Consider the following 27,114-nt stretch of genomic DNA (forward strand, 5'->3'; position numbering starts at 1 on the left):
ACCAAGCTTTTTAGGAAAACAGACCCTTGTTCCCTGACCGGTATGTTTCTAACCATCAAAGAGAGCCCGAACTTGGAAGACTTCTGGGACACTATCATGAATCCCCGGGATCGCAAACTCTACTTTCAATTGAGATTTGGGAGCTTGCCTTTAAGGGCTTTTACTAGCAGATGGTCTGCAGGAGACAAGCCTTCGTGTCCAGGATGCTCGGCGCTTTCTGAAACTATTGGACACTTGTTGTTCGAATGTCCAGCATACGTGGCCCCCCGCCGGTTCTGGCTGCGCCCAATGTGCAGGTTACTAGGCACCAATAGTGGACTGGTTGCTCTAAGAATTATTTGTACCTGCACTAATATGACTGTATATGTAGCCACAGCAACATTTCTGGGGTGGGCATGGCTGAATAGAACTAAATTGCTTGCAAATTAATTTGGTTCATGGATGCAGATTTGCTATATTTATTCCTTGTGCAATATGTCCAGTTTTAAGAGTCTTTTATCTGTTTCTACATTTATAATATAATTTTTAACTGTATTTATCTATTTTAAACCCAAACTTATTTGTACTGTATACTTTTATGACAACTTGTCGATTAAAGCTTGCTTGACTGACTGACTAATTAGATACAGGTGGAATAAGACTATTGTAAATGATCAAAAAGATTTGGAATTGAAAATTAGGCACAGGAAAGGATACGATACTCTTTTTGACTTCGTATAATTGGATTTAACCTACCCACTGGAGGGTTGCAGTGATGGATTGAGCAATTGTTACAGCCAGACTGGAGGGTTACATTTTGTCACAATATCACCGAATATATAAATATGGTGTCAAGTACTAAACAATTGACACATTAGAAGCAAATATTTTTGGATCGCATATTTTTTAGGATAAAAAAGCAAAGTACGAATGTTTTAAAAAACCCTTAAAGATCATAAAAATGTATACGTTTTCCATTACATTTTCTCATTATATAAGGCCCGTTACAATACACAGTTTGATGCACTTTTTCACATTATTTGAAATAAGTTTTTGTTTTAAACTACAGCTCCCAAATAGCAAAACGATGTAAAACCGGAAGTGACCACAAAGTGTGTACTGAACTACATTGTATTTAATTGGTCAAAATGCATCATCTTTTGTTTTCCGTGAACAAGGTCTCTGCGAGATCCGAAACTCGTAGTTTTTTTGCATCTGGCCCGTATGAATTTTACCTGCCAGAATAGAAGGAAACTGCAAACTCCCTTTGAGTTCAACCCACTCTTCTTTTGAAGTTTTGTGTGGATATAATATGGCGTTGCTCAGCCGTTGGGTGTCGCACTGTCCAGGACCGCCGAAGAAGCCAGCAAGGACGAGCCAAGCTGTGGAGGATTAATCAGCTGGTATCGATGCCTGCAGGCATACTGACATCAACAGTGCCTAACCGCAAACACAAAAGAGCAGAGACGCGCTATCTAGAAACCGGAGGGTTGAGGAGAAGGTGTCACTGCCTATTAGGTAAGCAGTAGCCCGGTATGTTCATAGTACTGCATCTGTGCTTTCCAGTTGGCCTGACGTGTATCTCAACCACGGCCCGTGGAGGGAGTTTCGGTGGGGCGGGGGAGTGGCAGGGTGGGGGGTGCTAAAAACTGGAGTATGGATAATTGAAGGTAAGTAAACAATTTAATTAATAAAACGAATTTCGTAGTGCGCCCTGATCGCAAAATGCGATGCAGGGTGCGCTACGAAATTCGTTTTAATTATTACATTGTTTACTTACCTTCAATTATCCATACTCCAGTTTTTAGCACCCCCCACCCTGCCCCGCCTCTCAGCCCCACCGAAACTCCCTCCACGGGCTGTGGCTGGTGTATCTGCTATTTCACCAGGGAACACGCCAACTTTAAAGTTTCACTGTAAACTGGTGGCAAGCATTTGTGGGACTATTGATGGTAGTTATTAAAGACGGGAAGTTACCTATATATCAATTAAAGATTTGAGCAGGAATAGACAAATGCAACAACAATGGAGAAAATAGAAGCAAAACGAAATTAATTAATGGCATCATTCTTTGAACAAGACACAAGTGCTGCAAAAGGGAATGAGCACAAGGCTCTCCATAAAAAATCCGATACAAAAAGCAAACTGAGACTTTGGGAAAAATTGTCAAAGAAAGAAATAAACAAATGGTGGGAGATAATCTCCTTGAAGAAATATTTGGAGGTAAAAAGTGTACCCAGAGGTTTGAGGATTACCCAAATGCCAAGCCACCAAGATATCAGCAATGAAGTATTGCAGGAATCGAGAGAACAAATCTTGAATTCATCAATGGGCTTGATGGTAATATTAGTTAAACATACAGAAGCTGCATTAGATAAAATTAAGGAACAACTAAAAGAAGTGGAAGAAGAGTTATCAACAATGGAATTAATTCCAGAAACTGGCAAATTTGAGGAAGAACTAGGGGCCTGATGTATGTATCCAAATACCGGTCGGTAACGGGTGGTAAGGGAGACAGTGGCAGTGTCGACCGAGCCACTTGACACCTGCCAGCGCTCCAAGCATCATTTTAAATAAAGAATTGAGAATTTTAAAAAGATCGTAATTGTCTGAAAATTGTATTTGTTCATTTTTAATTTAGTATTTACCTGCTGCACACAAACACAGTAATACCAGCTCGTTTGTACACCCAGCTTGCTGCTATCTTTACACTATTGTTGGGGGAACACTGGGTCGCGTTTCACCGGGACTACACCACTTCCGCTTTCCACATTTGCGGAGTGGTTAGCACTCTAGCCTACTGTTAGGAGAAGCTACTTAGCCCTCTCGTCGCCCTGAGCGCGCAGCGATCGCGCGTAGGGAAGCGCCAGAGAATGCGCCTGAGACAAGCCAGAGAGAGGCCCGTCTGCGCCCGTCCGCGACAGGACGGGGCTAGGGGCCAGGGGATTTACATCTGCAGATATGCCTGGCATTGAAGACATGAGAGTCACCTATACTTCTCAGGTACTGTTACACCTTAGATCTCTAACAACACCGGACTGCCGTGGCAGTGTTTGCCCACAGGTTGAAGGTCCTATTTCATGTCTACACTGCCGCTCCCAGTTTGACACTACCCTAAAGGTCCCTAGTATAGATAATGTTAGATGTCACATTCTACAAAGCAACACTGCCATTCATGTCTCTAATGACCCTATTATCCGAGTCGGAAGGAAAAATATCCTCTGCAATATCAGGTCGCTCTCTAAACACTCAGCCCAGGTCTGGGATTTGATTTCCTCTAAACAACCTGACCTGTGCTATTTTACTGAAACCTGGTTAAAACCATATTCTACTCCTGCTATTGCGCTGGGAGTTCCTAACAACTATAAAATGACTAGGCTAGACCGTCCTATTAAAATGGGCGGAGGAATCTCCATTATATATAAACAAGACATTTCCGTTAAAATCTTAGAGGAACTGACGACCACTGAAATCGAACTGTTAGTTTTTAAAATAACATACTCGTCTAAAGACTGTCAGATAGGTGCCTTAGTTTATCGCCCTCCTGGCTCCTGTACAGGCTTTTCGAATCTTCTGATCGAGTTGCTAGCTCCCTATGTCAACAGTGACAGTAACTTTGTATTAATAGGGGACTTTAATGTTCACAGTGAGAAGTCCGACTGCAGCGAAGCGCAAGCCTTGTTGACAGATCTGTCACTATTGGGTCTAAGCAAACGAAACTTCGGACCCAGCCACATAGCTGGCCATACGCTAGATTTGATTTTATCTAATTCTTCATTGGTCTCCTGTCTGCCTGCGGAGCAGGTCAGCTGGACCGACCATTTTATCCTGGAATTTTATACTCCATTTCCTGAGCCTGTCAAGTCGCAGCAGATTTCACTACCCGCTGTCCGTAGACAATGGCATAAAGTCACAGAGAGCTCTTTTGAAGAGAAGTTTATTATGCCCACTATTCTTCCGAGTGAAAATATTGACACGGCATTAATTAAATTCAGTAAGGCGACTAAAATATCCATTGATAAAATAGCCCCTTTGAGACATTTTAAACCCCGACCAGCCGCTAAACAGGAAGTGTGGTTTTCTGATCACTTAAGGACCCTGAAACTTTCTGCGAGGAAGTTAGAGAAGAGATGGAGAACCACCCACTTGGTAGAAGATAAAAAAAGGTACTGGGATTCACTTTCTATCTACCATAAGGCAATTCGGACAGCACGAAAGACACACATAACAGGGCAAATTGCCGAGGCTGGAAACTCCCCCAGAGTTCTCCACCAGATTCTGCAATCTTTTGTTAAGCCCACAGCTTGCGAATCTGTAGAAATAGCATCCCAGCAGTTGTGTGATGAGATATCCTATTTTGTCACCACAAAAAGTGATAAAATCTATGAAAAAATAATTAATGCTGGTAATGATAAGGTTTCCTCAATAACAGCATCCTCTCAGGCTGATACAGAGTGGAAACAGGATATACATTCTTTGGAATCTTTCTCCCCCATTTCTGGGGAGGAAATTTTGACATTGATGACCAGTATTAAAAGTGGGAGCCCGGAGGACATTATTCCAGCCAGGATTATACCTGCTCTGGCAGGGCAGCTTTGCCCTCTTTTTGAGCAACTTGTGAATCTTTCTCTCAGTTCCGGCCATGTCCCCAAAGATTGGAAACAAGCCCTTGTCCGACCCACTAGGAAGAACACTGCCATTCCTTGGACGGAAGTGACTAATCTAAGGCCAATCTCACTGCTACCTTTTCTTGGGAAAATATCTGAAAAGCATGTTAATTTCCATCCATCCAGATATATCGAATTGGCTGATGTTCTTGACTATTCCCAGTCTGGGTTTAGGCCAAGGCATAGTACGGAATCCACTTTGGTATCTGTGACTGACGACTTACACATGTACCAAGACAGGGGCTTTTCAGTGATCCTGGTTTTGTTAGATCTATCAGCGGCGTTCGACACCGTGTCACATTCCATCTTGACAGAACGGTTGTCGAACGCCGGGATCAAAAATAAAGCCCTTGCTTGGCTAAAGAGCTTCCTATCCGACCGCACCCAGAGTGTCACCATGGGTGCATATCGGTCAGCGGAGGTAGAGATTTCCAAAGGGGTGCCACAGGGCTCTTGTTTGAGCCCTACTCTTTTCAACATCTATGTGGCATCCCTGGCAAGAGTGATGCGTAAGTACGGTTTCATCCCCGTGTCATATGCTGATGACACGCAGCTCCTCTTCCCGTTCAAAACTATCTCCGCTGAAGTGAAGAGCTCTTTCTCAGCTGGTATGAAGGCAGTGGCACAATGGATGTCGGCCAACTGCCTTCAATGCAATGTCAGTAAAACTGAGGTTATGTTGTTTGGGGAAGCTAAATTGCTTTGGTCCCCGGACTGGTGGCCCAGCGACTTGGGTGTTGTTCCCGAACCCAAGTCGATTGTAAAGAACTTAGGGGTCCGTCTGGATCAAGATCTGACACTCAAGCAACATGTTAATTATATCTCAGGTATATGCTTTCACACCATCAGCCTACTGCGCAAGGTTTTTCCTCTTCTGCCTGATTCTGTGAGGAGAACTCTAGTCCAGGCACTTGTTCTAAGCAGGATCGATACTGTAATGGTCTACTGCTTGCTGCCAATGAAGGAGTATTGGATAGACTACAAGTCATCCAGAATACTGTGGCCCGCTTGGTTCTTAATGCCCCTCCTAGAACTGCCTCCAAACCCCTTCTTGACCAATTACACTGGCTTTCTGTCCGGCAGAGAACGAAATTTAAAACATGTTGCCGGATTCACAAGAGCCTAAATGGCCAAGGACCTGGTTATTTGAAAAATAAATTTGTCCCTTACACCCCCACTCGATCACTTAGGTCCAGTAATGATCTTCTTTTGCAGGTACCATGGGCTAAGAAAGCCAGACACGGGAGCAAGGCACTTTCCATAGCAGGACCTAATAAACTCCCTCTGTCACTCAAACAATGCACAGACCATCTAAAAGTTCGGAAACAATTGAAAACAATACTGTTTAAAAATGAAATCTAGCTTCCACCCACATTTATTTCTTGGTGTTCTACGGGTGTCAAAGCGCAGAGATACTCCACTGAGAGTTGATTCCAGCGCTATACAAACCAATAAATAAATAAAATAAATAACGGACGAAAATACCGATTTTCGGCTGTTACCGACTGGTATTTGGATACTGAGATGTAGGGCATCTCAAAATACAGATTCAGTAATTTTACCGAATCGGTAAATTTACCGAATCAGTAATTTTACCGAATCTGTATTTTGATATGTAGGTGGCACTGTAAACAGTGCCACGGGGCTTTAAGGATTCGTTATTTACCACCAACGATTAGTTGGTGGTAAATAACGAATAACGAATACCTGTGTATATGCAAAACTGTGCATGTACACCTGTGCCATGTGGCACACATACATGCCTAAGGGTATGTATGTTGCCACATGGCACACAAGCACTAATCAGAGGTGCAACAGGGTTTCACCCTGCCACCCTTAAATTATTCGGCATTTGGCGAATCGGTAATTACCGATTTGGTAATTGACATTCATTTCTATGAGCCTCTAGGCCCACAGGAATCAATGGCAAATAGCGAATCGGTAAATACCGATTCGGTATTTACCGAATCTTACCGATTCGGTAAAAAACACAGAATATTTACTTACATCAGATTTAACGATTCTAAAATACTGAATCGGTAAAATTCGGTATTTTAGAATCGGTAAAAATGATTTACCTACATCTAGCCCTAGAACTATAGATTGAGAAACATGAGGAAACTGTCCGTCTGCGCAAAGAAACCAAATTCCAACGAGATAAAGAAGATTATGCCTAAGGAAGAATCTTTACATATGCTAGGAAGTTTGATGCCTTAATACAACAAGATACAATGGACAGTTTTACCAATGTATCTGGCAGCCTCTCTTCCCAACCTCAACAGATGCAAGTGAAGGAGAGGTAGAAACAATGGGAGAAAGATCCAAACACACTTATTCGGGGATATGAGGCTAGTGCTTTAGCAAAGCCAATAGGAGTAACATATGAGCACCCAACCACAGAATTACAGAGGAAGGGGAAGAGGACACTCCAGGGAACAAGTAAACAAACAAATAGAGGAAAGAAGAGGCAGTAGAGGAGAAAAACTGGGTACAACATTAGGAGTATGCAACAGAAGAGGACATAGAAGATACAGCACACGAATTGGCCATTGTGAACCTATCTAAAAGATGCATGTCAGAATCAGAGATCTCGTTACTAAAACGTGGTCTCAATTTCTGTCCAATTGGTCAAATGAATGTAGCGCAAACAAGAATCGACCTGTACCACTATGTCAGAAAAATAAAATTAGCAAAAACTTTCACAGAAAATAAATAAATACGGGAATATAAGAAAACAGCAGAGAAACCACTTCCAATCTCGCAGTAAAAGACTCTAGTAATTTGCCCACATTAATTAATCTTGGTGTAACAGGGTACCAAAGTAATATTGATCTAGATATAGCCTGTATGCAAATGGGTGCAGGTCTGAGCAGCAAAAGGCAAAAACCATGTTTTTATCCACAACTTGCAGCAGGCAATTAGATTGATATCTTCCATGGGGCAGTAATACAACATCTATGCAAGTTGAAAAAACAAGATATACAAATAATCTTAACATGGAAGAAATAAAGGCATTATTAAACTTAACACAAGATGAACAAATTGTAATTAAAAGAGCAGAAAATTAGAGGTAATATCATAATACATTTTGGACAAAACTGATTATATTAAGGAAACCCATCACCAGCTGAGAAATACCAACTACTATGACAAACTGAAGGACAACCCAACACAAAGATTTAAAATTGAATTGGACAAACAATTGAAGGAATGAGAAGCAGCCAATCTTCTTTATGAAAATGAGTGCAAGTATCTAACAACTGGGCATCCAATAACTGCAACCACTTGTTTTTTGCTGAATATGCACAAACACGCAACAAAACTACCTGGATGACCAATTACCTCAGTAAAAGGATCCCGTTATGAACCTGTGGCACATGATGTTGGTTTCTTTCTAATGCCTTTTGTTTTGAATCTTAACTCATACCTCAAAGATACCAGTGACCTGCTAAGACACTTACAATGAACTACATTGTATTTAATTGGTCAAAATGCATTGTCTTTGGTTTTCTATGAACAAGGATTCTGCGAGACCGAAATGCATTGGTTTCTTGCATCTGGCCCGCATTGATTTTTACTGCCAGAATTAAAGGAAACTGCAAACTTCCCCTGAGTGTGACCCTTTCTTCTTTTGAAGTTTTATGTGGATGTAATATGGCGTGGCTCAGCCGTTGCGTGACGCACCACCCGAGAGCGCCGAAGAAGCCAGCAAGGACGAGCCGAGCTGTGAAGTAAATATATATATATATATTCACTGAAAAACCCATGGGTTTCACACATGTTATAGTTAGGTATTAGCATTTAAAAAACCTTAGAAATTCACTGAAAAAACTATAGGTTTCACCCATGTTATAGTTAGCTGGACATTTCTCTCATACAAAACCATTGAAATTCCCTCGTTATAGTTAGTTCAGCTAACTATAACTCGCGCGCCCGCAATGCACTGCTGATGATGTCACATATTACATCACTCATGACATGGTCAGTAACATCACTCATGACATCACTGATGACATCTCAAATGACATCACTGATGACATCATCCTTTTTGAAAGAGTGGCAGACCTCCTCTCAGTGTAATATAACCCTTGATACACACATTCAAAATAGAAACTAAACATTTTAAAACAATGGAGATACCAATACCAGATAGAACAACCTATTCAGTAATTCCAAAATCTACATACACATCCACTCATTCAGTAACAGTTTTATATAGTCACTCATACATGTACTCACTCATCATATGTACTAATACACCTATACATCCTGTTACATACCTACACTCATACATAGAGTTGCTCACACACATACTCACTCATGCATATACACTATCAAACATCTATTTACTTGCATATACAGCAATACATACACCACTACACTTACTTCTATAGAAACGTACACATACTTGCTCTCTTAAACAATCACTTATAGAAACACATACTTATTTATACAGGAACTCTTCCAATCTCTCACTCTCATATATATACTCACTTATATACATACATTTTCAGATATACTAGTTTAAAACATATGTAGTTACACATAAAGACACTATTGAGACAGTCATTCACTCACTAACACACACATATACACATTCATTCACCCATACACTCCTGCAGACATGCTGTGTTCAAAACACATATAAACAGTGAGTCGCTCATTCATGTATCTATGCGCTAAGTAATAAACCCCACCGAATCATACAGACACAATGGCCCACATGCATCAAGCATTTTTGGAGTCGCAAACGGTGCGATTCCTTAAAATCGTCCGTTTGCGATTCCAAAAATGCATTTTGGAATGCATCAAGCATTTTTAGAAATCGTAACATTTTTGCGATTTCTAAAAATGCGATTGCTTTTAAGAAATCGCAAATTTGCGATTTCCTAAAAGCAATGCATGAATACGTTTTAAAATGCGAATTCGCAATTAGAGGGACAAATTTACCGAGTAGTTGAACTACTCGGTAAATTTGCAAAAACTGTAAATAATGCAGAAAATGTATTTTTAAAACATTCATGTTATGGACACACATGTCCTTAGGACATGTGTGTGTGCAACATGATGCGAAAAATACATTTCAGGGGTGCATGGGGGGGTCATTTAGACCCCCCTCTCCACCCTTGAAATGGATTGAGGAATTGCGATTTTCAAATTGCGAATTCGCAATTCCCATTCATTCCTATGGGCCTTTTGGCCCATAGGAATGAATGGGAATTGCGAACTCGCAATTTGAAAATTGCATTTTTTATGCGATTCGGTAAAAATAGCGATTTCTACCGAATTGCATAAAAATGGTAAAAATAATCATGCATAGGCTTTTGCGATTTCTAAATTGCGAATCCCTATTTATCGCAATTTAGAAATCGCAAAAGCCGAGAATGATGCATGTGGGCCATTGAAACTTATACTGATACTCAAAAAAACAACTAATTATCCATATACACACTCAAGTAGCTACTTAGCAACCCATGCAGCCACTTATAGACAAAGTGAGACACTGATATAGATATTTACATATTTAAACATTACTCGCTAATACATGTATTCTCTAAGATACACTTAATAAGTTAGATATGCAATCATTTTTTCAAAAAAACATCCATTCAGACACTTATTTACCCATTTATTCTTCCATCGACCTTTAGATATACATATAAAAAAAATATGTATTTTTCAGAAAGAGACACATTCACTGGATGATGTCATCAGTGATGTCATCAGCGATGTTATTTGGGATGTCATGAGTGATGTCATGAGTGATGTCACTGACCATGTCATGAGTGATGTAATATGTGATGTTATCAGCGGTGCATTGCGGGCGCGCGAGTTATAGTTAGCTGAACTAATTATAACGAGGAAATTTCAATGGTTTTGTATGAGAGAAATGTCCAGCTAACTATACTATGGGTGAAACCTATGGTTTTTTCAAGAGAATTTCTAAGGATTTTTAAATGCAAATTCCTAACTATAAAGTGTGTGAAACCTATGGTTTTTTCAGTGAATTTCAAAGGTTTTGTGAATGATATCTTTGAAATATACTAATTATTATATTTCTATCTTTTTATAGTAATTTACAACAATTTTATTATAAGTACTTATATTTATTTTATTTTTAAAGTTACATTTCATATTTTAATGTAAAATAATAACAAAAGTAAATTAAAAAAGAATGCACTGCTAGTGAAACTGCCTCAGTGAATTTTTAAGTGTTTGGTAGAGGCAGATTTACAACACCCTTGTGCCTCTTTTACACCACCATTGTATCACTTTTCTGATGAAGCAGTGGAGCAAAAGATGCACCACAATATGTGGTATTTAGAATGTGACGTATCTAGGAGGTACGTCACATTGTAAATTCCTGTGCCAGAAGGACACATTCCTACATGGGGGGGCGTTCCTGCGCAGGAACACCTCCTAAAAGTGGCTGACTAAAATCTACAAGATTTCACTTTGTCACTTTTGCGCTCATGCGGTGTCAAAACCCTGAACTACCTAAAAGCAGGTATAAGGATTGACACAGCAGTCTGAGCAAAGGGCCCCCAGACCATTGCTGAAGATACGTTGCACTTCCAACATAACTCAAACAATGCACCACCTTTAAAGCACAGATACATCACATATATGTGCCATTTTTGTCCCATGGTAAACCGAATTGTAAATACGGTGCATCCATGGTGGTGGTGTCACGGAGCACAATAACTGACATATTCCTGGGGATATGCCAGTTATTGTATATGTGCCCATTAATGTTTTAATGTAGTGATAGGATTACTACATACGGATGAATGAGTCACTACAAAACTAAAACAACAGTGACAGAGTGTTTGCTGGAAGTGTAACGATACAAACTAGTAAATTGAACGTATAAAATACAAATTTGCAAGTACATAGAAGACTGCATACATCGTCTATAAGGGTTTGAAGCAGTCTATGCCCTAAGGCCTATTTTAATGCATGACTACTTAGAAAGTGAGTGGATGATTACAAGACTGCAAGGAAAGAATCTGATTAAAATTATAACAGCCTTAGATGTACCACAGTATACAGACAAACACATACTGCTGAATGGCTCACTACAATATTGAAACAGTAGTGTGAGAATGTTTGCTGGAAGTATTAGGATACACATTGAGGAATTGAACATATAAAACATATGTTTGCTGGTGCATAGAACAGTGCATGCACAGTTTATAGAGGTTTGAAACAGCCTATGCACTAAGGCCTCTTTTAATCCATGAGTATCTATATACTGACTGGATCATTACACTTCTGCAAAGAAAGTTCCTCACTAAATTTATTACAGCATCAGTTTTACCACGGTACAATGAAAAAGAACATACTGCTGACTGGCTCACTACAATACTAAAACAGTGGCGTCACAGTGTTTGCAGGAAGTCTAAGGATACAGATTGGGCAATTAAAGACATAAAACACAAGTTTGCAGCTGCATAAAAGACTGCTTGTATACTCCATACGGGTTTTAAGCAATCGATACCCTCAAACCCACTTTGCATATTTTAAATCAATACACACATTTAAAGAATATATAACTGAATCTATAACTGCTTCACTTTTAGTACAATAAATACATTAGTAGATAGTGCTCAAACCTTCATTATTTTTCAACAATAAATTTAGTCTTGTAACATATCATAATTTAACAGACATTCCAATACAACTTCATCAGATATGTCATTCAGATCAATTTCCTCGTCAGCAGTTTCTCATTTAATTTGTACTAAAATTTCAACATAATTCAAAACTTCCAGAAACTCTCCATCAAAGCTTTCATCCTCAAAATCACAATTCATGTCTGCAGCACTATTTTCCCCTTCTTCACTCTCATTGCCTGTGACAGATATGATTAGTTCTTCAATTACACTCAAAGTAATATCCAAAATCTCCTGAGTATGAGGCTGTTCTCTTTCCATAATTTTTCCTTTATGTTCTTGCTCCTTGTTTAAAAATATAAACAGTTAATGTTATCACTTTTCATAATATATAATACAAAACTACTGTGTTCACCTATTTTGGCCTACAAAAAATACTATATAAATACTATTATCTAATAAAATTCTATTAGTAGAGTTTTAGTCCTTTGCAAAATAATACAACTATAATTACTTATAAGGATATCTGTTCTTAGCTTTTCTTAAATTTTGAAAGCAGTCACTCCTTATGACTATAGGAAAAGACTCAGGCTGGTATAGTAAAATACACTACTAAAAAATGTAGAATATGTCTATTCACCTTACCCTTTCCAAAATAGTAAATATGTTTTACTAAAATGGAAAAGATAGTATTCATTGTCCAGAATAACACTGTGTATCTGTGTATATTTAGACATCATTATCACACTACTTTTTGAATACTTCATGTGTTTACTCTATCTCTATTCCTCATCTATAACTTAGTCTAAACCTACTAATTACCTACCCCTTCCAATTTCAAACTAGCCTCTACTCTAGTATTTATCTGCAACCTTGTAGCTTACGGTTCTTTAGTTTTTCTCACTGCTTATAACCTATAATTACGTAACATTCATTAACCTAGGCCTCTCAGTTTATTGACTAATTTTTATATTATTAATTTCCTTGTGTTTTTCTACTAACTTTTCTTTATGCAGTTGCTTGTTATCTATTCTGTCAATCCTTCAATATCTTGTGTTATTCATTAATGTTCATTCTTAATTCAAAAGTCTTTCTACTATTCCTTACTCAATATGTTCTTTTCCCTTAAGACCTTGCTTAACACGAATGTTATCGTTTCTTGTTTTAAGTTAAAGAAAATACATCGACTGAGTACATTCAATATTGTCTATAATGTCAGGTAAGTTTACTTACTCACTAACTTGTCAAACAGCGTTCTTTAACTCTCACAGAAATATTTCCACTTTCTCTTCATGAATGTCTAAGGAGCAATTGAAAACGGGTCTGTACTCTGGAACGTCTTCGGTGAAGTGCGCACTCGTTAGTGAGCGTGCGCCTCACCAAGGATTCCCCACAACTCTGTGGTAAATGACTAGGTCGCAACTGCATCTTTCAGCCGCAGCCCATGGAGAGAGTTGCGATGGGGCAGGCAGGGGGGGCGGGGGAGGGGCAGGGTTATGGGTGATAAACAACGGAATCTGGATGATTGCAGGTAAGTAAACAATTACATTAATAAAACGAGTTTCTGGCCATATTATCAACAAAACGCAATAGATTATTGCCGCTTTTATCGGCAGGAAAACTGCTGATAAAGCGGCAATAAAGGGCTTGATAATAGGCCCTTGTGAATTCCCATAACAGCCCAAGTTAACACCAGAACCTGGGCTGCTATGGGAATTTCCAAGGCCCTGTTGTCAAGCCCATTATCGCCGCTTTATCGGCAGTTTCCTGCCGATAAAAGCGGAGATAATGTATCCTGCGATGCAGGGCGCAGGATATGAAATTCATTTTATTAATTTAATTTTATTAATTTAATTGTTTACTTACCTGCAATCATCCAGATTCTGCTGTTTATAACCCCCACCCTGCCCCTCCCCCGCCCCACCTGCCTACCCCACCACAACTCCTTCCACAGGCCGCGGCTGAGTCAGTTACTTGTACTTACCTTAAGCATAATAAATAATAAAAAAATTATATATTATAAAATTAGCACCTGTGGATTATACAAAAAAACACAGTTACAATATATATTTTACAACACAAAATAATTTTTAAAACATTTAATTTGCCTTTTTTGCTGTTCTCAGAATATATTGAATTTTACTACAAACAGTGAGTTCAATAGTACTCATTCCATACCAGCGGGCAAAAAAAAGACAATCCATAAGGATATCAAAAAAAACCCAGTCAACATTCTCAATACCAATTTAAAAAACAGAAATAAAACATATCTTAAATGTTTTTTTCTAAGAGCAATTTCTTACATAAATATGATACATCTCAAACAATCATAAAATAATAAAACATGATTAATTTTCTTATACTGTAAATAATGTTACTTACAAATAAATGCTGACAAAACACATAGCAAAGAGTCCTTAATGGTTTCACACACTTTTCCTTACAGCCAAATAGTATGCATTAAGTCCTTTGTTTGAAGGTTGTTCAATAGTAATCCGGAACGTCCGCCTCCTAGCCTTCTGATCCAAAACCACCGACATCATCTACGGGTCCCCCAGGACGCATCCATCAGTCCAACACTGTTCAACATCTACATGGCCACCCTAACACTAGTAGCCCACCATCACAACTTCAACAACATCTCCTACACAAAGAACACCCACCTCATCCTCTTCCTCACCAAGAAGCCACATACCACCAAAAAGCAACCTCCACGACACAATGAAGGACGTCACCAACTACATAAACAGCAGCTCTGTAAATACTGATGGAGCGGGTTAAAAAAAATTTAAAAAGTATTTAAACATGATGAAAAGATTGTTGACACGTGTGAGAGCAAATTAGATGATAATATTAATGATACTGTTTTAAAGGACATATATTCTGAAAGAACACCACCTTTCCCAAAAGAAATAGTTTTTTATGAGAATATGATTTCTAAACCTGTCAGAGTAGAATTTATTGATCAGTGTAGAAATGATGTTGTAAATACAGATCAGGACAGAAATTCAAGCAGCCCCCAGAACAGATTAATGTAATGCCAAGAGTCCCATTTCAGATTAATAGAGTCCCAGCCCAGACCCCTTCTCAAGGTGTCACATGATCATGAATTAATATTCATGATCATGTAAATTCTACAAATGATCTAACTGAACAGTTAACCAGGAACATGGAAGCAGTGACAGTTCATGTGACAATTGGACCTGTTCTCCCAGTGCTTAAAAAAGATGAAACTAGTTCTACAGCTTTAACGGTCCCAATTCAAAATTTTGTTGAAAAACTTCATTCTAATGTATCTGAAAGTCAGCCAGTAATGATTCCAACTCAGCAAGAGAGAATGATGACTCTAGCTTCAGCTAGTGAGGACTCTGATTTTGACCTGATTGACCTGACACAGCCTGATGAGTACAAATTACTAGATGTTGCAAAATTAAAGGTTGTTTTAGAAAAATTAATAAATGGTACAATGAGTACAGATAGATTAAAAACATAGCAGGATGATGAGGACATTGAAAGCTTGAACAATACAGGTAGAATTGCCCATATAAAAGATTTAATTTGGACTTTGAGAAAATGGGGTAATCTGAATAAATGGAAAACAAAATGTACAAAGAAGAAGGAAAAGGCAAATTTAGCTTTTGTAAGAGAGTGTAAAAATCCACAGATGCAGAATGAGATAAATCAACAGCAACAGCTACTGAATCAACAGCTACAAATACAGAGACAGGTGTTGATTCAGCAGAATGAGATACTTCTGCCGCCATTTCCAAATTATGTTAATGAGCAGAAATGCAATACAGATAAGGGATTCAGTAGAGACCAGGAAAACAGACCAGACCCAGTTATAATTGCAATCAAGCAGGAAATTGAGTTTCCTAATGTTCCACAGTACAAGATGAAGCCAGAAACAATTGAAGGAATCATTCCAGTTATTGAAAAATTTGTTAAGCAGGGTGTCCTAAAAGAGATTGAAAGCAATGGAGAAGTGTGGCTCGCTGGTTTGAGGAGGCAGACCTGGAAGCAGAGGTCAGCCTGGGACCAGGGTTCAATTCCCGGCTCAGCGTGGTCTTGAGTCCTAAAATGTCCATGGACTCGACAATTCTCGCTCCGGTGCCTACTCGATTCATGGTTTCACACTCTGCGACTCTGGGCAATAGCTTGCTTAATCTCCACAACAGCCCATCGCGGCGGGATGCCTGGCTTTCACCTTGCGGATACCCTGCCAGGGTTATCTCACAGGAGAATACCAGGATGGGTTCCCTAAGCAAGCGCTTAGAAACCGCTCGGTGATTTGCGCTATATAAATCCCTGTACATTTACATTTATATTTACAATCTTTGTAACTCACCAATTATGGGTATTAGAAAGGCAGATGAAACGTACAGAATAGTACAGGACCTGAGAAAGGTTAACGAGATAGTTATCCCTTGTTGTCCTATTGTGCCCAACCCAGCAGTGATCCTTTGTCAGATACCACATGATGCTGAGTGGTATTCGGTAATAAATCTATGTAATGCCTTCTTTACTGTCCCAATGCACCCAGAGAGTCAACCAATTTTTGCTTTCAGGTTCCAAGAGAGAATTTTAACATGGTGTTGTCTTCCTCAAGAGTTCACTGAGAGTCCTTCTATTTTTAATGAATTTCTGAAAAGGACCTTAGAAGATTTAGAATTACTTGCTAAATCAACATTGGTCCAGTGTATAGATAATTTGCTTGTAGCAGCAAAAACAAGAGACAACTGTGTAACAGATACCATAACCTTTTTGAATCATTTGGCAGAAGAGGGTCACAAAGTGTCACCTGCAAAATTGCAGTTTTGTAAAAAAAGAAGTTAAATACCTTGGACATAGAATTGCAAAAGGAACAAGACAGGTAACTATTGAGAGAATTGAAATGATTCAGGCAATGGAACCCCCAAAGACACAAAAACAGGTAAGAATGTTCCTGGGCATGGTTGGTTATTGTTGTCAATGGATTAGTGGTTTCTCAGTAAATGCAAAGCCATTGCAAAGATTGACAAAAGCAGATGTAAAAGACTCAAGTGCTGTAAATGGATAGAAAAATGATTATGTCTCAAAAGGCTATGCATACACAGGTACCATTGTTAAGTTCTGTGCTCAGGAGAGGGTTGCAATCAATGGCGAAAAATGTAATGACCATGTTTCAAGCATCTTAGTGGTACCGAGAGTGAAGAAAGCCCGGGCAGGAGGACGCCGATTCTCGGTGCACACAGCCAAGCAGTGGAATGCGCTGCCTCTGAAACTTAGAACGGAACCTAACCATCTCCGTTTCAGAAAATCACTTAAAACCCTTCTCTTTCCTAAATCCTCCTAATCTCCTGTTCTGTGCCCCCGTCTGACTACTAGGTATAGCGCTGAGATACTCCCGGGTGATTACGCGCTCTATAAAAACCTTAAATAAATAAATAATATTAAATAAATAAATAAATTCTCATATTAATCTTTGTAAATCAGACATGGCAAGAATTAAAACAATAACAAGATGAGGCAAATGATGAGGAGAAAAACACATGGCTCAAAGAAGGTTGCAGACAGCAAGAGGAAGATGAAATTTGGGTTTACAAAGATGGCAGAACTGTTATGCCCAATTGCATGATTGCTGACATGGCACGGATGTACCATGGTCCAGGTCACTTAGGAAGAGACACAATGATCAGACAGTTCAGGGAGACTTGGTATAATCCAAAGTTTAGGATTATTGCGGAGTCACTTTGCCAGCGTTGTTTGATCTGCCAACAAATCAATCCAAACAGAAAAACAGTTGTAAGCATGGGAACCATTGGACGGGAGGGTGGTCCTTTTACCAGATTGCAAATGGATTTCATTGAAATGCCCCAACATAACAAACTGAGATATGTCCTAGTCATCATTTGTTTATTTTCAAAATGGGTAGAAGCTTTTTCAACAAGAAAAAATGACACAATTACTGTGGGAACAGATGTGATTTCAAAAGAAAAGGAGCAGGCTCATGATCTATTGCCAGGAGACTGGGTCAGAACAAAGGTTCATCGGAGGAGAAACTGTTTGGTACCCAGGTGGCAAAAAGCAAGACAGGTGATACTAGTCACAACAAATGCTGTAAAGTTTAAGGGTTTGAAAAGGTGGGTGCATGCAAGCCATACCATTCGTGTACCAGCACCTGATAACCCTGATGAAGATAGTGACGACACAACTGCTGATTCTGATTCAGAAGGAGAACCTGAAGATCCAGATTCTGAAGATCGACAGGGAAGTCGACATCTGGAGAATTCAGAAGTAGATCAAGCATCAAATGAAAAAGATCTAGACATCGTTGTTGTTGATTCAGAGAATGATGAAGATGTTCTAGAAAAAAAACTGAAAAAGAAACTGTGTCAGAAGGTATTCAAGATCAGGAGAGTATTGAAAAGCAGATTGGAAGCTCTGAAAGCAGGAACGGAAACTCTGGAACTGGGAAGTTAGAAGTAATTCCAGAAGAAGAGGAGGACGAATTGCCAAGTACCAGCTACAGAAATGTTGTTCCTAACGGAGTGAAGCTGCCGAGTAAAGAAGTTCCTAGATACAGTATTGAAATCTCTGAAACTGACTCGGATGACAGTGATGAAGAGTCTGAAATAAGAAAATTCAGAAAAAGAGCTTGGAAAGCTGAATGTAATGAAATTGAGCCTAAGAAGAAACTTTTGAGAAAAGGTGATGTCTGGCCAAAAGAAGACTTAAAATTCAAATTGGTGAATAAGTCGAAAGAACAAGTTAATGAAATATCAAGTCAGAAGAGTGATTCTGACAAAAAAGAGCAAGCTAGAAGTAATTACTAGAAAAAGCAAGAGACCATTGAAGCCAAATCAGAAGTACAAGTCTCCAGAGTGGGCCTACATATTTATCCCACCAGTTGTTGAGGTTAGTAGTAGCAGTCAGGAAGATTTGGAAGAAAATTGTGACAATGATTAGGTTTAGTTTTCTTTGAGTTGAGGTTTATTTTTGGCATAAGGCTGAAGAAATTGTGTTAGGTGACACAAGGTCGAAGAAATTGTGTTAGCTGGAAACACTTTTATGTAAGACGCAAGGTCGAAGAAAACATGTTTTAAAATTTGAAAAAAAAAAAAAGAAAAGAGGGGTATATACTATACTAATTTTTCAAAATTAATTTAATTTTTTTTGTTTTGTTTTATAATACTCAGATTGATATTTGTTTTGTTGGTGCAATTCAAAATGTAGATACCTATAAATTCATTGGGGGTTAGGGATTTAAAGGTGGAAAAGATCCAACTTGTAGGACTTAATATGAGAGTTGCAGAAATATAGATGCAATTAGAGTTTAAATACTAATCCTGAGTAAGCCTGAAACATGTTCAATAGATAACATTTGTGACATTTTTGGGTGGTGTTTGGTGATTTTTAAAATCACCAGATGAGGGAGTTGATGGAGCGGGTTAGTGAACAATATTTTGTTCAGGCTTGTGAAGTCAGACTTCCATAATGTTTAACAAAACTAAATATGGTTTCTGCATGTTATTAAATCAACCTAGAATAAACTGTGCAACATGAACACATGGGACTAACATTATGCTTATTGTCTATTGTCTTTGTCGTATACTAACTGCTGCTGTTAAAAATAATAGCATGTGCTTTTTAAATGTGCTTTTGTCTTGTCTTTTCTGTGACAAATGCAGTTCCAGATCGGATTGGTATATCAAAGGTAATATATGCTGCTTAAATGTGCTTTTGCTAGGTAACATAATTAATGGGTTAACATTTAGCAAATGGGGTGGGTAACAGAACAAATGTCAATTCTTTAATTAATTGATGTTTTATGTTTGCTTAAATAATAGTTTTCCAAATGAAGCTTAGTTGGCTGCAGAAAAATAATGCATTTTTAAAAAATGATGCAAGAAAAAGTGGCGCAGAAAATTGACGCTTTCTGAAAAGAGGCCTGCTGATGTAAAGCCACAAGAGAAAACTTATTTTGAAAAAGATGAGAAGCATATAAACTTTTATTGTGAAAAGTTTTGAAAAGAACTGCCAAAGGCGACCCTGTGGAGAGGTTTGCTATTGTGCCACGGGAAGCTCGGAACGGACGGGCACAAGGCCAGGATATGAGTCGTGGCATTTTTGTGCACTACATGAACATCTTTGCTACAAAATGTAGCAGCCTAAGGAAGTGCCGCCAGGACTCTGTGCATGAAGAATGGGTTAGTGAAAAAGCCCGGACCTGAGGTGGAAGATGTCACAATTTACTGTGGCATGAACTGGTTCAGCCAATGGGGAGCCTGAATTCAGAAGCTGTTGGAATGTGAAAATAGTTAGTTTAGCCTTAGTTTTAGGGTATAAGAATTGGCTCAAGGAGCACACTTTTTCCTACGCTTCTTGATTCCAGAGGGACGTGTTCTGCTGATCGACGAATGCACGTAAGGAAAGGAGCGTTTTAATGACTTTGTTTTCAGGCGATGAGGGTAGAGACAGGGAATTAGTTAGGGTTTGGAAATGCTCTTTTTCACTTATTTCTGTTATTGAATAATATTTCTTGAAACAAACTCTCTTTATGAATGCTGAATAAACCTTTCTTTAATGACGTTTTCTAATACTTGTTTAATAAAGTTCCAAAGCCTAGGTTTTCATTAATATGTTTGAATAAACTTACTAAATGACAAGCTGGTCTTGTTTATTGTAGATAGTTTAAACAACATATTAGATTCATTCACCTCATGATTCAGCTGCTCTGTTATTTTTATGGGCCTGGTATTGATTGGTAAGTTTGGTGGTAGATGGTGCCATCATTAATGCAGAATTTTGGTAGAAGCGATGGATCAATACTAACTGGCACAAGATGAAGGTACCCATCCTCAGACCCACCCCCTCAGTCTCAGATAACTCCTGCTACCTGACTACAGTGTGAACAGTACCAACACCTACCAACCATGTCCACAACATAGGATTCAACCTCAACTCCTCCCTCTACATGTATAACCAAGTCTACACCGTCTCTTTGTACTGCTATAACACCCTCCACATGCTGCACATCATTTACAAGAAGAAGAACAGTGACACAGGCCCTCATCAGCAGCAGACTACACTGTGGCAAAACACTCTACACATGAATTCCAGCCAAACACCTACAACAACTACAAAAAATCCAAAAGACCTCCACCTGAGTGATCATCAATGTCCCCGGCTGCACCCACACCACCCACCACCTGATACATCTACACTGCCTCAATATCAACAAAAGGATCACCTTCAAGCTCCTCTCCCTCACTTACAAACTACTCTAAAACACCAGACTAATCTACCTTAACAGCACTAATCCTAAAGGGCAAATTTTGATCTTAAAATTTTGCCTTTAAAAATATTAGGTAAGAATCTGGTAACTCTTTGGGGAAAACGTTGCTTAAAAACTAATTGAGTATCATTACAATGTATCCAACCTTTCAGACATTTTAAATAAACAATGTAATGTCCAGATGTGGTAGAAGGTGCATCATGAAAAATAATAGCAGCAGCTACAAAAGTTCTTCCTGATATTGAACATTGACCAGCTACAACATTTTTAATTAAAGTTTTCAATTTTCTTCCATCAGCTCTACAACGTTGCAGCATTAAAATAACATACTGTCCATATCTTTGTATAAGTAATGTTGATGACACTTCTGATTTACATTGGCTACACTCCATGTTTTGACTTGCTCCTCTAATTAGATTGTTAAAAGACACTCATTCACAGTCAGGTAAAGTCAAATATATGAATCTCTCAGTGTCTATGTCAGTGCTACATGTAAACAAACAATTTCGACAGTCATGATGCCATTTATAAGAAAGGCCAAAAAGGTTTTCAACATCTATACCTTCATCTCCCAGTACACCAAGCATAAACAATAAAAATTCCTGACAATCTTGCTGAATATTCTTCGTAAATTAATTACAACCAGAACATTTGTCCAAAACATTTCGAATATCAGAAACACTTTGTATTTTACTTTTATCACTAAAACATTTCTCATAAACAGAATTCAACAATGAACATAATCTTTCATCCCGATTTTCTACAATTTGCTGTTGCAAACTTTCAAGAAAATAAACAACATTAACAATTACATTAGCATAGCAGTTGACATCACAACTATTTTCAAACCGATAACCAACATTCTCTTCAACACTGTCCTTTTTCTTTTTGTTTGCAAGCGCAACTTCATCTTGTTTTTTTCTTTCTCTACAGTTTCACAACAGATATTCTCAAATCTTCTTTTTCTACCTACCATACACTTTTCAACTACTGGATATTGACCTAAATTGGTTGCATATTCTCTTCTTAACCTATTATACTCTTTCACACAATTTGCATCTGCACAAACCTTTGTCTCATCAAAATCAATCAAGTACAATCCAGCTAAAGTTCTGATTCGAAACAAAGCAACATATGCCATACCTTCTTTAAACACGGTACTTGCAATATTCACTAAAGCACAATCTACACTTAAACTTTGAGATTTATGAATGGTCACCGCATACTCCAAACAACAGAAAACTGTTTTCTGCAGACATACAAATCTTTTACTAGCAAAATACGAGCTGCACAATGACTAACTTGTACTTCAGCAATTTCATCGAATTTGATTTTCAAAAATTCAATCCCACCTCTATTTACATAATTAACAAAATCAACAATTTTACCCATTGCTCTATTTACTAAACCTTTTTCCACATTCAAATTACGTCGCAAAATTACCCTACAATTTACACATGCATAAAAAAAAGTCTAAACCAGCAGTTTTACTTATCAATTTCTCTAAATAATCCAATTTCCTCTTCAACTTTTCACTCAAAATAATACGGTTTCCTTCATGTTCTATTTTATCAATTGCTTCCAATTTTCCAACTTTAACATTTCTTCATTGAATATAGAACATTCATGCAGTGTTGGCATTACGCAGATTGCAGATTTGATTTCTGCAATTCTCATGTATATTTTCTCTGGGACAATATTTGCATTTGGAAACAAATTGGAAAATAATCGTCTCTGTAAAGCTTGTTTGCCATGTTCGGTCAATTTTCCAATTCTTATATCTTGAAGAATAGTTCCATAATCAACATCATTTGCCTGTCGCATTTTTGTAGTAAGTTCCTTATACTGGAAATATGACCAAATGTTTACATTGCCAATACTCCCCAAACACTTTCTAGTATCTTCATGCACCAGTGTTTTAAACACTGGCTGTCCTATTACAGGAGTAAGTTGTAGAAGATCTCTAAAAACCATGACGTGTTTTCCTCCGAATAATACGTCATACTTTGTTTTAAGAATTTGCTGCTTTCATAAATGCACAAAGGCAAGCATTAAGATTGAGACCATGCTTACCTCATCAATAATGAGAAGCTTCATTTTCCTCAACACTCTTGAAACTTGACAAGAAGCTTCTCCAGATAGCTTGTGGTATTCTAATTTGTTGTCATGCTCTACTGGTAGCATTAATAAACAATGTAAAGTAATTCCTTTAATATTGTGAGCTGGTAATCCAGTTGGAGCAGTGACAACACAAGACGAATGTGACTTAGTTCTTTTCTCAAGAAAAGTTGTGATTACTTTAATTAAAAAACTTTTTCCTGTTCCAGCTTGTCCACTCACATACATACGGACAGGTTCAAATGATGAGCAAGAGCACTCTTTCTTCTCATGAAGTAATCCATGGTCAATCTGTTTTCTCACTTGCTCATATATTTCTTTCTGCACAAGATTTAGTTGTTCTTCCAAGTTTCCTCAGTTTGTTACATCTTCTTGACGTTGATACATTGCTGTTTCCACCTCTTCCATAGCAGTTGCTGCTTCATTTAGAACAATTGGTTCTCCTAATGGGTCCTGACTCAATAGAGCAGAAGTTTGACTGTCTTGAGAACTGTCTCTAGCAATCTCAGCTGCAATCGTAGCTTCTTGCTCAATTTCGTCATTCAACAATTTCACATAATTACCAAAAACAGGACATTCTATAGTATCTTTAGTTGCATTGAAGGAATCTTCATAGCTATCAAAATCTCCAAGTAATTCCAATTCTGAACGCCATGGCTTGAAAAGTTGCGAAAGAGCTAAATAGTAAAATTCCCTTTTGTCAGGTGTTTCGCAACTCAGTTTACGGTGATTAATCAAATGTCCTTTTCTTTGTTTCACAAGACATCCTTCAGAACCAATAACGGCATATACACCATTATTAATGTTTTCGGTAATATTCTGTTTAAAAATATAGTTTTGCAGCAATTCATAGAGACAAATGTTCTCAAGATGATGACTTCTATTGGATAATATATATCCAACATATTTGTTTTCACAATATCAGTACTTTCTGGCTCTTTTTCAGCTAAATATTAAATTTCTTGTACAGATTTAAGAACTTGGTTTCGTGTTGCAGCAAGACCTAGACTCACCCAAATGTTTCTTCTAGTTTTAGAGTACAGACTTGCAGATGATAAGCGATCCGAGCATTCATACGTTCCAATTTCTCGATGCGATAACATCTTCAAACTGTAACTGTATAATTTCTTACTTAGACTCTTCTCTTGGGAAATCTCTTCCCACATTTCCTTCAATTCCATCTTTTCTGACTTTGTTATGTACAATGTCACATATCGAGCAACAGCAATGGAATTGTCTGCAACATATTGAATATCCATATTAGCATTCTACATAGACAAAATGACTGAGTTATAGTCATTTATGTATTTTGACTCTTCATTTCTTCTTAAGTTGTAGGTATTTTTTGGAGACTTTCTTGTGATATTATGTCGCAAAGATGATATAAAACTATTCACTCTTCCTTTCAATTTTACAGTTCGAGGAAATGCAAAACGGCATTTGCTGTAGAATTTGTCCTTCGAATTGTACTTTCGACGACAGTATTTCCCACAGCGATGGCTTTGGAATCGTACGACTTGTTGTCTTAAGTCCTTATCTTGTGTACTTCTGGGTACTTCACATGTAGCATATTCTTCAATAAAGGACAACACAGTATCATCTGAGTCTGCTCCAAATTTGGGACAATCTTTAATCCATAATAGCATTTGTATGTGAGGAGCACCATCGCTTGATACTCCTTTCTCTAAAAGAAATCCAGAACCTCTCCAAGAGGAGGATTTTTTTTATTGGTGATAAAAGACATCATAGCTTCGAATCTATGATTGAAATACCTGCATACATTAACAGGATCCAAAGAGCACAATTCTCCAGGTGTCTTGTATTCTATATTTAGTATATTTGGATTTGCCTCTCGAAGAAATTGAAGTAAATCATCCCAAACATATTCAGCACAGCTTAGAGTAAGGAACCATGTAGGAGTTCCTAAGTCCCTTAGCATACATTTGAGTTCTCAGTGACCACGGTACCAGTACTCATTAGTACCACACTGACATGCCATCAGATTAATCAGCTGAGATTCCAAAACATTATCCTTCTGCAGTACTTTATCCATAAATTCCTTTGCCGAAACATTTTGCAGATGTGTTTAATATGTGGTTTACTGCATAAGAAAGTCCAGACAAATCACTCTCAAACAAAAGATGGAACAAATGCAGAATACATTGTCGAAATCTTGGATCTTCTGCATATAATCTTCATGTCCAGTATTCAGATGCAGGAATCTGCACAGGTCGTTCATAATATCGTTCTCCTTTCCCTGTAGGAAACAACTGAGGGAAACAACGAGCTTCCAAGCTTTTTTTCCTATACACTAATGGGACTTCCTTTTGCTTCTTTCATTTGAAATAACTCTATAACATTCCCCATCATTTCTTTGGAATGCAATGGATGAACACTGTAATGTTTGTAGATTTCTTCAGTTCTGGACACATCCACTTTTTCACTTTGTCCAGATGGCAAGTCACTATCTTCTTGTACAGTTATTTCTTCTTCTCCCACATACACATTTTTGCAATATTGATTATTTTTTACCAGATACAACGTTGCCTTTTTCACTTTCCTAACATCCACTAATTCTTGCCAGCCTCCCATAGAGAACAGACCTCTAAGGATGGGCGTAGGGCTCAACAAGCACTACACAAAGTACAAGGCGAAGTGCGCCAACTCTCCAAATCAGTAGCAGCCTCTAATGCAAGATTGATCGATATGGAGGATTGCATAGTTATTAATGAAGCTGAAGCAACTGCTGTTAAAGAGCAAGTAGACGCGCATGAAGCAGAACTTAAGGACATCAGGTGGAAACTGGAGGAAATGGAGAATCGAATGCGACGCAACAACCTCAGAATACTAGGTATTCCGGAAAAAATTGAGGGTGACAATATACGCGCATTTGTGATCCAGCTATTCAAGGATACACTCCCTGAATTGTCTACCTGGAACTGGGAGCTAGAGGTCCAACGCGTCCACAGAACACTGTTTACAGTAAGGGCCTCAATCTCGCAGGGCAAATATCCAAGGGCAATCTTAGTCTACTTCGGAAACTTCCTTCTCCGTCAAGCTATCGCTGAGAAAGCAAGACCGGATGCCCACCGTTCTAGAGGTGAAATCTCATACTTTGTAAGACCCGATTTCTGCCATACTACAGTGGACCGGAGGTGGCGGCTTCGTCAGCTGATTAAACCTTTTCTGGAGAAAAAGACTCAGGTTTATCTGAATAATCCTGCTACGCTTAAAGTCATTTACAAGGGCCAAACCAAGTTTTTCACCTCGGAAATCAAAGCAAAAGACTTCCTAGATAGCCTGAACTAAAGCCATATCTAAACATGTTGGTATGACATTGGACCTCATTGTGCAAACTTGATGGAATCAAATTAAATCCAACCGATTGATATACAAGCTTAGGACCTAGAAATCTAACTGATTCTTGAAATAGTTGTAAAAGTACCTTTAATGGTAT

This window comes from Lissotriton vulgaris, chromosome 1_1, assembly GCF_964263255.1.
Source record: "Lissotriton vulgaris chromosome 1_1, aLisVul1.2, whole genome shotgun sequence".
In the NCBI taxonomy this organism is placed as follows: Eukaryota; Metazoa; Chordata; class Amphibia; order Caudata; family Salamandridae; genus Lissotriton; species Lissotriton vulgaris.